At 39.4% G+C, this 15,219-nt stretch overlaps 1 protein-coding gene across 1 annotated transcript in view; it reads right to left on the bottom strand.

Annotated features, from left to right (window-relative positions):
• Positions 1-331: 331 nt before the first annotated feature.
• Positions 332-15,219, bottom strand: part of SSE1 (shrunken seed protein (SSE1)) — a 75,293-nt gene continuing 60,405 nt past the window's right edge. Inside the window, exon 9 of the mRNA XM_089815143.1 lies at positions 332-1,034. The gene's annotated coding sequence lies outside the window, so the exon portion shown is untranslated. The remainder of the gene's footprint in view (positions 1,035-15,219) is intronic.

A 15,219-nucleotide genomic window follows, 5' to 3' on the forward strand; every position in this document is an offset into this window, starting at 1 on the left:
GTATTGTCAGTCAAAAATATCCACATGGCATAAATTTGCCAATAAATCTGTTCTAGCTAAATCCTAGCAGATCCTTGGTAAGATACACTACAGTTTTAATTAACCAAGACATGTAGAGAGAAGACACAAATTTAGAGGGCCAAATCAATCGCTAACCTGTCAAACGCAAATAGCTTCCATGCAATAATATTTGTGCAACTTAATGTAAAATGAAGTCCTATTTGAATCAAATAGTATCCAAATGTGTTACAATTATAAAACACATAATGATTCTTTCGGATTTTCTTTTGCATACATATCCTCCAAAATCTGATAGGAAATGAGACGAGAATTGAAAAGAACAAGGATTCAATATGGGCCATCGAAATTAAATCACCCAAAACTTGAGGGCACAAATAAGACTATCAGGGCTAATATCATAGGTTGTAAAATATCAAGTTATTTTCTGCAAAATGCACTTGGAGTAATGATTTTTGCAGAACCTCGCTATGCAAAGGCAGAAAATAGAAACTAATCTTAACACATTGATTGCTAGTGCTAGCAATTCATCTGACACATTGATTGACAATTAATCTTACACTGTAGGCTACCACTGCAGAAGCTCAATTTACATTTTCTTTGTTTTGGCTATAGAGGAGATGCCCATAAAAGCAGACATAATAGTAACTCATGCTGGCATTTAAAACATGCCACCCTCAAGTTAACTGGGGCTTAGACCTGCTCTGCCATAGTCTTATTCCTTATGACAAATATTTGAGCTCAAACAAAAAGCAGGAAACTGGAAGCTTACCAAAAAAAAAAATAGTGAAGTCATTTGCTCTCTCTCTGTAGAGTATTTGTCTACCTTAAATTTCATATAGCACCCAAATGACCTTGTTGACACAATTTTGCAAACACATTCGTTCAGGTTGCTTGCATCAAACCAGCTAACTTCCAAGTTCCTTGCTGATCATTTACAAAAGTGAGAATATAGCATGAAGCTTCAACTGACCCATTTCGGATGGTCGAAAAGTGAAAATCCAAACTATCCAGATCTACACAAAAGGGAAAAAATTTGGAAATGGAAATTTTTTATTAGGAGTATATATAGTTGGCAAATCATTTCATTTCAAACATTAATCAATAATTTTAATAAACATATCAGAGGTCAATATTTAAGGAGAAACAAGAAACGTGTTATTAGTATTTGTTAGCCAAATCTAAAAACATGGCTCAGACATTTTTTTGGAATCTTACACTAGCATATCTATATGTTTATTCTTTTTGTGAGAAATTGATATGAAAAAAGTAGGCTATATAGAACCCTGTAGAACCATAACATTGATAACTCAAAAGTTCAAAACCAAACAAAAATTAATACTAATTCATACTGTAATAAGACTTACCTATGTTTATAACTTTGTAAGTAAATCAATTTTGTTCATTCCTATCCGGAAAAGTGTCAACCATAACGAAAATAAATTAATAAGAATTGCATAGAAATGGATAGAGTTATAGATACAATATCAGCTATGGATATTTTTAGCATGAATGCTGATGGTATTCCTTTAGGGGAGTATCCTAAGCATTAGAGAGATGGATAGCATAATTGACAAGTTGCATTCATGATTGTGTTTGTCATTGATGTCAACATAATATTGTTTCTATGAAGACTAGTAGAGTAGCAGACAGAGAACAAGGTCATATGGATTGCATATTGATGATGAGGTCATGCGCAATTGAGGAAGTGGACAAGTGCGCGAACAAAGAGTCAAAAACATGCAAAATTCATTCAAGAATTACAGAGGACTGTTAGCAAACAAAGTACCTGATAAGTGGTTTCTAATGTTTGGATTGTATCTCTTAACATGGATAGAATCGTGATGAGCGAAGTTAGATAGTGATAGCAGACAGCCTAATGATGACGTCAGTGAGTGCGCAAGGTCAGAGATTGCACATGTGAGAAGTTGTGAAGACTGCGAACTGACAGTGTTGTGTAATTGTAAAATAATTGCATTATTTTAATGAGGTCCTATTATAATTAATTAGGAAAGCCTCAAGGCCGACTCAAGGAATTATTTTGAGGATATGGTATAAAGGAAGATTATTTTCCTTGTGGTGAAGTGTGACATGTAAGCAAGTGTGTATTCAAGTGTGATATGCAAAGTACTTGGTAAATGCGTGTAAGCAATCCAAGGGATTATTTGGATGCGAAGTTGGTGATAAGGTATTGGGATCAGAAAGAGGATTGGTCCGGTCAAGAGGATAGAGGAGCTCGAGATGATTCATTTCTATTATTCTACGAGGAATAATACAGAGACCAGTTGGACAATGTGTTCGGTGCTCTTGTCCCTAAAGTTGTTTGAACAGTGGGTCCATCTGCCTTCTACAACTCTTTACAGGGTTGGAATCTCCTAACAGGGTCTAATATGTACCAAATGTATTTCATTGGCTCCCCCCACCCTCACTCGGTGGACTTTACTTTCTAACAAACCTGTAGAACCATAACTTTACTATATATGTTTATTCTTTTTGTGGGAAGTAGGCTATATAGAACCCTGTAGAATGATAACATCGATAACTCAAAAGTTCAAAACCAAACAAAAGTTAATACTAATTCATATTGTAATAAGACTTGCCCATGTTTATAACTTTGTAACTAAATCAATTTTGTTCATTCCTATCTGGAAAAGTGTCAACCATAACGAAAACAAATTAATAAGAATTGCACAGAAACGGATAGGGTTATGGATACAATATCAGATATGGATATATATCAGTTTCAAGATTCCTTAACACAAATAGATAGATACTACTCGCAGCAATTATATAAGTACATATATATTCAATTATTTATACATCTAAGATTCTCAAGGCATAAGACACTAAAAAAATAGTTATTTTGTTATATTATATTTGTCTTTAGTGTATTTATGCTTATGTGAACAACTTATCTTTTATTATATTTCTTCTACAATATTCTAATGCTTTTTTACTAAGTTATCAAGTGTGCTCAGTAAGGGGCTAGAAGCGGATTTAGGTGCACGCAGAAGCTGATTCAGATGGAAGCACACAACAAGCATCAAACGTCCTTGTGGATGCACAGGGATGTACATCCACATAGAGTTTTAATGCATCCTGTGCGCTTCCACGTGCATCCAGGCACATCTAGATGCACCCCGGACACCCAGTCCCAAAAAAAAGCCACAAAACCTTTAAAAAATAATAGTTCTCACTTGAAGCATGTCTTTAATTGAGTTTTTTATTATTACTTTTCCCAATAAACCCTACAGGACTCTAAAAGAGGTTATTCCATGTTATAGCATATCATTTTGTTTGCTATTTTGCTCTCTTCTCATTTGGTCTCCATTTTGGCGTTTCAAAGAGGATCATTCATGGGGTGCCAGAGAGCTTCCACAAAGGAGATCTAAGCATCTAAAGCAAGCATTTGACCTGGCCCTTTCTTGATTCTTTTAATGATATTTTATAGATTTTGATATAAAAAAATCAAGTTTGGGATGAAATTTTTCAAAAAACAAGCATCATTTTTTTAAAGAAATAAAGAAACAAGTTTTTAGGTGGTTGAAACCCACTTTCACGAATTGGTACGTACCAGATTCGCGTAGGGTCTATAAATGACCCTATGGATCCGTGCAAATTTCCGGTGGCCGAAACCCACTTTGCATCACACACAATCGTCCTCAGACGACTTGTGAGGATGAGAGATCATTGTCACAAATGCTAATTAGTAACCAATAGGGCATTTGGAAACAATGCAATACAAGATGGGCTGAAAAGGTCAAGGCAATGATATTGGATGATAATTGGTGGGCTTGGGCGGATTACTTATTGGAACTCACCAAGCCTATCGTGTCTATGATTAGGTTTTCTAACACAAATCATCCCTTGGGGGACATCTATGATGCCATGGACACCATGATGGAGCAAGTCAAATTGGTAATACAATCCTCTATCCTAGCTTATTATTATAAAGAGATAGCTAAAATTTAGAAAGTTTTAATTTACAGAACTTACATCAAGATAACTTACACGAACATCATTTGTTATTCATATCATAGATCATACAAAGGAGAGAGAATGACCCTGCAGAGACCTTATACATAAAGGTGGAAGAAATTGTTCTTCACTGCTAGAATATGACGATATCTTTGCATCTCTACTAGCTTATGCTTTCTCCCCCAATTATAGAGGTACCTTCTATTCTAGGTAGAGTGGCACTTTATAGAGATGCTAAAGTTGCTAGTGGGTATAAGGGGCCTTCGATAGGATCTTCAATGGTCTAGAGGTGGGGGCAAATGTTAGGTCAGAATTTGGATTATTCATCTCAAAAAAAGATGTGGATCCTATTGTTGTGAATGATCAAAGCAATATGGATAGTGTTGATGCGAGTTTTGTGTCACTACATAACATATTAGTAATTGGATGCTTGATACAGAATATCAAATACACAATTCCTCTCTTGAAAAGTTATCTCTCATGGGACATGAGTATAACTCCAATGTTCCTTACACCGTTGGATACTCGCTCAGTTTTATCAATGTGATTTGCTGGTAATCACGTAGGCGGCCTTACGTTTTCTTGTTTGAGAAAAATTTGGATCTTGGTGAGAAAATGGAGATGGTGGTTCGGTGTGAATGCTAGATGATGTTGATGGCGCGATGATGGCAATGTAGGGTGAATGGCGATGGAAGGTGAGAATGCCGATGTTTTGGTTTACTTCTCTAACTAACCTCTTCTAAGCATGAAATTTGGCTACTCAACTACTCCTACTCCTAAGAATGGAAGGTTAGCAGATGGACGGGGATCGAATCTAATGAAGGCTAACCAGCGGCCCTACCTCCATAGATGCAACGCTTCAAAGGAAAGTAAACTAGATCACCACACAAAGCCTCCCAACCAGCCGCTAGGATGCTAGTGGCCTAGTGTTGACCCCTATCAAACATCTACCAAAGCTACCATGCAACTATCCATTTTATTTTACTCTTACTCTAACAACTTGAAATGAAATTGCTTCAACTTGAAAAGAAAATTTAACTATGTGGAAGTAGAAAACATGCAATAACACCCAATGTTCTTAGTCAACATGCAATGAAAAAGAGAGCACTTTGGTATTATTTTCGCAACAATTTCTCCAACCCCCTCCCTTTACAAATGAGAGCCAATGGCCTTATATAGAGGTCCAAAATACAATGGACGGTAGAGATCAAAACAAGATCGACGATCCAGATTGGATCCAAAAACCCTAATTAGGGTTGCCACCCCATCGGCCAATGAGAAGATGCCACCTCATCAATGGACCAATGAAAAAAGTGCAAAAGTGGCAACCAATGAGAAGGCACCAAAATGGTGGCCAATCAGAAACAAACACTTGTCCTATTCTAGAAGAAAGAGAAAGTTGCCACTTGGGCTTACATAAGATGATCTTCTAATATAATTCTTCCTTTTTCTTTTGTTCTTTTAGCTAAGGCAATGAACTTAGCTAGCCTTTCGTTAACTTCTTCCATAGGAGGACAAGGTGTGTGCTTCGCTCGGAGTTCTGCTGACTTTGCCACGCTGTTTGCTGCTTGTAGTATCCTTTCGTGATCCTTCTCATATTCCTTTGCAAACCCAATAAAAGCATTGAGTGAGGAAAGGGTGTTCAGATGTTTCCTTTTGACGGCAGCCTTTCCTAACTCATCCAATCTCGATCCAAATCCTGTCTCACTGACATCCTCCTCTCTAATACCCTCAAAATCAAGCGCCACCCCAACATCGCTCATCATGGTCGAAATGGAAGTGTCGACGCTTGGGCCGTGTTGTGCAATCTCATCATGAATTTCTTCAAGTGTTCTAAATCTGGTAGTCAATGCGACATACCAAGATTCAACTATGCTCAATCCTCTCTCATCAACCAACCGGGCTCTTTCCAAATATGCCTCCGGTAGCCTAATGAACGCCTGCAGCCTAGGAATAACCAAATCCTTGATGGGAAGAAAATTCTTCCATTCCTCTTCAAATAATCTGAATTTGTTTCTAATAGTCACCAATGACTGGAATGTTGAGATGAAGGAGGGCAAGAAATTTCGCCCATCTTGGATTGTATCATAGATCCAACCCCTTACTTCATGTAACTGAGCTGATACCTCTTCTGAATTGCTCCCGCTGTCTTGAGGAAGGGCTGCCTGATGCAGCTGTTGGATTGGCTGGCAATCTCTCCAATATTTGTTTTCGGCCTCCAACTTTACTATCTTTTCGTTTGCCTTCCTCAATCTTTCTCTGATTGATGGTATGCCTTCCTGAACCTCCTCACATTCCATATCATCTGTATTTCTTCCCAAATTATGTTCTACTATTTCGTACTCCTGGGCTGCAATCTCATCCGCTGCCTTATTGACTGTTGGTATAGCAATCTGAACCCTTCGGTGACCATCATTGTCGCTTCTGATTACCCTTGCCACCGTATTTGCCATCTGTTTTTGGTTCTCGCTACCATCCTTTTCTATTAGTCCTTGGATATCATCAACTGCGTGAGCCATTACCACCTCGCCTCTCGGCATAAGCATTTGCCTTAACCATAGTGGTGCAGTGCATCTCCCCAAATCCGGATTCGGTTCGACCAACAAAGCATCACCAACGGCCTTAGACGCCTGACTTATCTCTTCAATATCAATCGGCCCATCTTCTTCTCTACTAGTTTCTGCCATATTTCCTTGCTGGTTCTCCGAGAGAGGGGAGTACTCCGTACTTTCACTGTAGCCACTTGATTCCGAATCAGAGCTCACCTCCACTACGGCCCCTTTATCACTCGAATTGACCTCTTGGCTTCTAGCCTTAGTTATACTCTCCCTTGACGGCGCTGTCCACTGTCTCTTGGCTGGAGGTTCCGAACGTTCTTGGCTTTTCTCTACCTCCAAAGCCCTCTTCTTGCTATTTCTAACTGTCTCCGATTGCCGGCCACTTCCTTCACCCTTCTGTCCGATTGATTCTACTAGACCTTCCTTCGGTTTCATCATCTCATAAGTAAGGAGAACCTTTTGTCTTTGTAGCTTTCTCAACTTGGCATTATACCACAACTCGGTATGCAAATCTACTGTCCTTGTGACTGCCTCCAAGGAAGGATCCTGATGATCGTCCCAATCCACTGGATTCAACTCTGTTCCAACTACTGTCTCATAGTCTTCTCTCAACACACTACGATCATCCTCCAATTGATCGGGAATATCAAGGCCTCTCCATCTGATATCTCTCATCATGTTCACCGACAATCTCGAGAAAGCTAGCTTTCTCACGTGAAAATCATCCTTTGCATTGGCCCAAAAGTCCTCTATAGTGGGAACATGCTTAAATTCGCTTCCATGAGATGCCTTGATAAGACCAACAGGGTCGAATCCTTGCCTTGCTCTGTACCATCCTAGATGATACCACTCCAATTCCTTTTCCGCAGCCTCAAAGGTGGCCCGATTTGGGCAACTATCATTGCCAATTATAATTGAGAAGGAAACGCCTGTTTTCCCCTCATTCCTCATTACTCTATCATAGTGCTCAAGCTGCCTAGCCAATTCCATCAAAACTACCTTGTCGGGCGGGTATCTTGGAAGCCTCTTGGGACAAACTGTACTTCCTGCCACTCTAATGTATGTGAATTGCGGGAATTGGATGAACCAACTCCCAAACTTCTTAATCCTTGCTTCTGCTTCCGATGAAAGTCTCTTAGCAGGCGCCCCTTGTAATACCCTTACTGTCTTCATGGCGAATGCATCGCAAAACATCTTGTAATCCTTGTTATTGTGCAAATGAAGCTGCGGATAGTATTCATGCACCAAATATTGCCCCGGCCCATTACCAATCTCTCCTAAGGCCCTAAGTCCCAGACTCTCATACAATCTAGCAATTAAGTAAAACAGATAGGATCCCATGTAGAATTGCCTTTGGTTTTGAACTGTTCTAAGTTGCAACTCTAAATTTTCACTTATGATCCTAGCCCAATCAAATTTTCCTTTTCCCTTTTCAATTTCATCAATGAAGAAGTACATCCAGTTTTCGAATTGCATAGCTTGAGCTAGGCCCATGATCCGGCTGAGAAGAACAATGAGATCGCCATATTTCGGCTTGAAATCTGCCACTGTAAGCCTTGTTGATTTGTTAACTCCTTTCCTTCCTTCGTGTATCCAATTCCGCTTTAAATGTGAGAAGTAGGCCTCTTGGCTACCTTGAAATGATTTGGCCGCCTGATCCACCATTACAACTGTCATGCCCTTGCTCTGGGGAATATTAAATGTCTCTTCAATTGCTTGTTCGCCAATGTTGGCCAACACTCTCTTCCCTTCGCCAAAAATGATGGATTTACTGTCTAGATCAAATCTGGATGCACACTCCATAATCAATTCCGGACAAGGCAAAGTAGGAGGAAAAGCTGCTGCATGTACAATTCCGCTCTTGTATATCCTCTTTGCCAAGGGGGATTGTCCTTCCTTTAGTCTGTCCCTCATCCGTATCATGTCCACTGTAGCGATATTAGTATCGGTTATTTTCTTCATTTTCGAGAAGAAGGAAGTTTTGGGCGTCATATCCTCTTTGTCTTTCTTAGCGTTTGCCCGCTTGGGATTCTTACTTGCACTATCATCCTCCATGCTCGTCGCCCTATTACGGGATGGTAGAGTGGTGGACCAAAAGGCAAGAAGAACCAAGTAGTGCAATTCTTAGAAAAGAGCGAAAGAATGGATGTCAGCTTAAGCACTCCTTGCAACTCTAGATGATGACTTTCACTTTAACTAATAATCTTACAGCAACTTTTCGGAACCCGGGATATGACATCAAAGAATTACAAATCCCTTTGCAAATTAGAAAACAAAGCCTCTAAGCTTATCCAACACTTGCCTTCTATGCAAAAATCAAACTTTCATATGTATCTCTTCTCCCAACAAAATTGCCCAAATCTGATATAAAAATTGCAGCCCCTCTAGAAAATCAGAATTTTGTCTTCCACAAATTTCGGCCCCCACAAAATTCGGCTCCCACAAAATTCGACTCCCACAAAATTCGCCCAAGCATGAAAAAAATCTGCCCTTCCACAAAATTCGCCCAAGCAAAGAAGGAGCAAAATCTATAAAATCTGCCACCTAGGGCACAAATCGCAGCCCACAAAGTGGAGCAAAAATCCCCAAAAACGCAAAAAATCTGGCCCTTAGACAAATCACCCAACAATGGCAATGGAGAAATTGCCCAAAAATCGCCAAAAAACTGCCTTCCACCAATTTCACCCAAGTCTGGAAATCTGCCCTTGCTTCAAATTCGCCCAAGCATGAGGAGCAAATGAATTGATGAAAATGAAATGGGAGGGGACTCCCTTTATAGCAGCTTTCACCTTCCTCCCAGGCTAGCCGACTTGGTCCTATAGAGGAAAAAAAACCAAAATTAAAGCTAAGTTAGTGGCCCACTTTAAATACTTTGCCAAAATTTTAATTTTCTAAAATGAAAACTGCACTTTTAATTTGCTAATTAACCACAAATTGCAAAACGAAATTGAATGGTGCCTTGGGGATGCTAAAAATTTCTATTTAATGAGGGTTTGCTAATTAATACATCCTTGAAGTTGAATTTTGGCTAACCAAAAGCCATTTCTTAATATTAATTTACCAATTTCATTAAATACCAAAAGCTTTCAAGGCAAATTTAATCTATTAAAGCCAATTTTTGCAATTTTCCTCTAAATCGATTTTGCTAAATAATTAAAATTTTATGACAAAAAATAAAATTGCCTCTAGAGTAAAAATCGATTTTGCAATTTAACTTCATCTTACAAAATTAAATTCTATTTCACCAAAAAAAATAAGATTTTCCAAGAACCTAAGTCTAACGAAAAATTTCCTTATTTGAAAATCATTCAAATTTACAATTAAATCCAAATTTTCAAAAGAAATCGTCTAAGTACAAAATTCACAATCTTATCCTGCCAAGTTGAAATCAATTTTGAACTTATTCGGCCTAAGGATAGAACTAATAGCTCTGGAAAATCAAGTTGAAACCGGGTGAAAAATACATCTAACCTTCTCCACTGGCCCTAAAGGCGATTAAAAAGGGGGTCCCCAAGATTTTGGGGCGATGTGTGAAAACCTCACAACATCTGGCGACTCCACGGGTGAAATGTTCCTGAACATTTCGAGAAACAAGTAACTTAGAACAAAATCTCAAGATGGCCTATCCGCAAATCACTTAAGGACGAGCACTCAACAAGGGAAAGGACTCTCAAGTTGAACCTAAGCACTCTGACCATAAGTTACTCACGTGTGTGCAAATGATTTATTCCCCGCTCGACAAGAAGTTGATAGTCTCTCAGATCCATTAAACTTAGCTATTATAAATATCCTTACTTCAAAAGCAACCCGAATAGAGCTCCGCTGCCAGTCAGGCGTCTATAGCCCCGACGGAGTTATCGCTGTGGCACCACAATCACGGTTCTGCCTTTAGTGATTATCTTTATAGCACCGACAGAGATGACTGCACACCCTTTAACCAAATTTTATCTTTATTTTCACTTTAATATTGCCTTTTCTCTTTTCTCCTGATATTTTCTCTCTTTCTTCTCTCTTTTCAATCTTTTGTTTGGTTTGCAGGCAATGAAGCTTGTGGAGGGTTTGGAAGACCACAGTGGCGCTGAAGCAGGTGTATGATTTTTACTAAGTCCAACTTCACTTTAAAACACCAAGAACTCAGAGCAATTAAGTGTGAGTAGAATGTTGTAACCATGTCAAAAGATAACTTAAGAACCTCTATAGAGTCTAACCCAAATTTAGTACAAGTCCTACCATAGACCAACGACTAAACACATCCTTTAATCTCTGAACCTTGTTAAATGCATTCGAGAAATGAACAAGACAGACTCCGTTTTGTCCCAAAAAAATATAAAATCTACACACCTCGTCCATGAGTGATAACATGGAACCCTCCTTTGCACTTGCAAAGGTCCAAAACCAAAACTACTCTCCGACTAAGGGAAGCAAAAAGATCTCAAGTCAAATGACTTGATGCAAATCAAATTCAAGCTCCCTCAAAACACCTAAACTAAGCAACTAAAAGAAAACTACTCTAAACAATTGAAAGGGAAACTACTCTAACCCTTGGGCCAAATGGTCCAAGACAAACCTAAACTAACAACTGAAAGCAAACCTAAACTAACAACTGAAAGCAAACCTAAACTAACTATGTACAAAGGGCTCCGGACAGAGTCCTAGGCTTGGAAATAATGCTTGAGGAATTGCCCATTGACGGGCAATGGGACATCTCCTCCAGTGAGTGTCTTGAGTCTAAATGCATTATCTCCGATGATCTCAGCAATCTGGAAAGGACCTTTCCAAAGTTTGTCGAATTTATTATGTTGTCCTTTCTTTTCATGGGCTTTGTCCCAATATAAGACCAAGTCAGAAATCCTGAAGGCCTTGTTTTGTGCTTTTCTGTCAAACCAACGTTTTACTACCCCTTGATGTTTTGCAAATTTTTCCAGGGCTTCGTCTCTTTTCTCATCTAACTGCATCAGTTGAGTCAACCTGACTTGGACTCTGTCTTCGTTCTCATCATAGTATTCCTGTATGAACCTTAAAGTTGGAATTTTCAATTGAATTGGGAATACAGGGTCTTGTCCATAAACCATATGAAAAGGAGTGATCCCTATGGACTCTTTAACTCTTGTTCTATCTGCCCACAAAGCGTATCTCAGTTGTGTGTGCCAATCTTTTGGGTTCCTATCTAAAAGTTTTCCAATCACAGTCAAAAGGTTCTTGTTTGTGGATTCTGCTAGGCCATTTCCCTGGGGATAGTAACCTGATGAAAATTTTAAAATAATCCCGTGATCAAATGCCCATGTATGAAATTTCAAAGAAGTGAAAGAAGAACCATTATCACAAACAAAAGCAGAAGGACACCCAAACCTGGTAGTGATTCTTTCCTCTAAAAATTTGATAACAATCTCAGCAGTGCAATTCTTGAAAGCTTGGGCTTCTGACCACCGAGTACAGTAGTCAGTTGCGGTTAGAATATACTTGTGTTGTGCTGAGGAAGGTGGATTGATAGGACCGATGAAGTCAAGTCCCCACATCGCGAAAGGTCTCACCTCGATGATTGGCCGCAGAGGCATTGCCGGATTCCTTTGTCGTTTTGCCGAAGTTTGGCAAACATGACAAATCTTTACGTGCTCGTGAGTATCCTTGAACAAAGTTGGCCAATAATATCCTGCTCTTAGTATCCAATGTGCTGTGGCCAAGTCTGATCCGTGTCCTGTTCCCCATTTATCATGAAAATGTTCCAAAATATTTCTGGCTTCTTCCTTTCCGACACATCTCAAATATATCCCTTCATGATTTTGCTTGTATAATACTGCTCCTTGTAACATATATCTTCTGCTCTTGAATCTCAATGCTCGCTTCTGTACTGGATTCAAATGTGAAGGGCACCGATGATTTAACAAATAGTTGGTTATGTCCTGGTACCATTCATCGGGATGTACATCCTCCAATTCATAAACTTGTTGCACAAGTCCAGGCCCCTCTGATGCCATGGTCTGTGCCAATTGTTGTCCTCTAACCAATTTCATTGGTAGGATTTCTATGTCATATTCTTGGATAGTAGCGACCCACTTGCCTCTTCTTTCTCCAAGCTCACTCTGCATCAGTAGCGTCTTCACTGCTATATCAGGTACAATTGCACGTACTTTACTTCTCAAGATGTAGTGCCTGAATTTCTTCATTGCCTTCACCAAGGCATAAGCTTGCTTCTCCACATTTGGATAATTCAATTCAGCTTCTCTGAAAGGTGCACTCATGAAGGCTATCGGGTGCTCTTCATCTTCTTCATTCTTCTGTGTTAAAATAGCCGCGCATGCATGATCAGAGGCGAAAGAATATATATTGAATGGCCTCTCATAATCTGGACTCACTAGAACTGGTGCATTGATGATAGCATGTTTTATCTCTTCAAATGCCTTCTTAGCTACTGGAGTCCAATCCACTTTTGCATCCTTTTTCAACATGTCATTCATTGGCTTCACGATCTCAGCAAATGCAGATATGAACTTTCTCACAAAGTTGATCTTTCCAAAGAACGATTTGAGCTCCTTCTTACTTCCTGGCATGCCAAGTTTGGAAATTGCTTCCACCCTCTCTGGATCTATCATGATACCTCTTTCTGAAATTATATGTCCTAGCAATTTACCCTCGGTGACTCCAAACATACATTTCTTCGGGTTCAGAGAAATTCCATACCTACTACATTTCCTGAAAACTTTCCTCAAATCCAGAATGTGATCTTCTCTGTTCTTTGAAAATACGGTTATGTCATCCATGTAGATTATAATGCACTTGTCTTTTAAGTCCTTGAAAGCATAATCCATGGCTCTTTGAAATGTTGCGCCTGCATTGATCAAGCCAAAAGGCATCCTTCTGTATGCAAATGTTCCCCACTTCGTGGTGAAAGCCGTTTTTAACCTATCTTCTTCTTCGACTATCACTTGATTGTATCCCGAGTATCCATCCATAAATGACATCATTTGGGCTCCATTTACAATTTGCAAAACCTCGTCTAGTGATGGCAATGGATAATTGTCTTTTTCTGAGGCTCTGTTCAAATTTCTGAAATCTACACATAGTCTTATCTCTCCGTTCTTCTTCCTTACTGGGACAAGATTGGCGACCCACGTTGAATGTCTCACTGGGAAAATGATCCGCGCATCTAGCAACTTCTTTACTTCTTGATATATCAATGGTTCTAACAAAGGATTGACTGGCCTCTGCCGCTGCCTGAATGGCTTACTCCCTTCCTTCAGTGGAATTGTATGTGTGATGATAGAAGGATCATATGTTTTCAAATCTCCATATCCCCAAGCAATTACATCTGGGAATTCCTTCATCAAACTCAATATATCTGCCTTCTCCTTAGGTGTGCAAACTTTCCCAATGTGAACTATTTTGGGACAATCTTTTGTCCCCAAATTAACCTTTTCACACTCATCGCCCCCTGTGGGTTGATACTGCATTTTGTGGAACTGGTCCATGTCAAATATCCTTTCTAACTCAATAATCCCCTTTGGAATAGTATTTTCTTTTAAGCTCATAATTCCTTCTGCATCAATCTCTGCTTCTTCATCCACTTCACCATCTATGATTTGCGCTGTGAAAACATCTGAATTGGTCAAGAATTTGAGGATATGTCTATCATCTTCAAACACTTGGAAATTCTTGACATTGTCTGGTACTAATGGAACCGATGCCAACTCAACTCTGAATTTCTTCAAACCATCCAACTTAATTGGTGCCAGCGAGCTTGCAGTCTGTGCGAGGGCATTTGCCACCTGATTGTTCGCTCTATAGCTAAACTTGATATTGAAGGCATCGAAGTCCTCTATCAAATCCCAAACCCTGTTTCTATATCTCTTCAATCTCTTGTCATAGCAGGCGAACTTCTGTTTTATCTGCTCAATTATCAAATATGAGTCCCCAAGAACATGTAGTATTTTGGCACCTTTCTTGATAGCGCATAACAATCCTAAAATCAAAGCTTCATATTCTGCCACATTGTTAGTGCATGAGAATTGCAATCTATGTGCCTCTAAATATGTTGTCCCTGTTGGGCTGACTAACTCAAATCCGGCTCCAGCTCCTTGTTTGGTTCTGGAACCATCGAATCTTAGAGTCCATACTCCATTTCTTTCTAGATGCTTCTCCTTTTGGAGACTCTCCGACTCGTCTATTTCATCATCTTCTTTTATTTCCGCACTAGGTGGTGTAATTTGGTTCTTTGTTTCACCCATCCTGTTGCTTTCTGCTTCATCAACTTGTTGAATCTCAACCTTTTGTTTACCATGTTGATCTTCTCGTTTTAGAGCCCCTGGTATTCTCTTTTCCACTTGTTCTAAGGCTACTGTACACAGAGAGCAAGATAACTCCAAGTGGAATGCATTGTGAATTCTGCACCAATTGGGTAATAATAAGTCTCTTACTGGTGTTCGGTTACCCAACTCCATTCCTTGTTGCACGGTCCTAGTCACGAAATTCTTGAAATTTTCAAACATGCCTTCACCCTCATCGGACGAAGCATCTGGATCTGACTCAATCAGGATCTCAGTGGAATCCCTTCCTTTGCTTATGATATTCATTGTCAATACTTCTACTTTCTTTGGTCTGTAGGTGCTCATATTTGTCTCCACAAACAATATTTCGTTTGACTCCCCATTTTCGGTCACTGTCAATCTCA

Source organism: Cupressus sempervirens, chromosome 2, assembly GCF_028749045.1.
Source record: "Cupressus sempervirens isolate cs-2001-9-10 chromosome 2, ASM2874904v1, whole genome shotgun sequence".
NCBI classification, from domain to species: domain Eukaryota; kingdom Viridiplantae; phylum Streptophyta; class Pinopsida; order Cupressales; family Cupressaceae; genus Cupressus; species Cupressus sempervirens.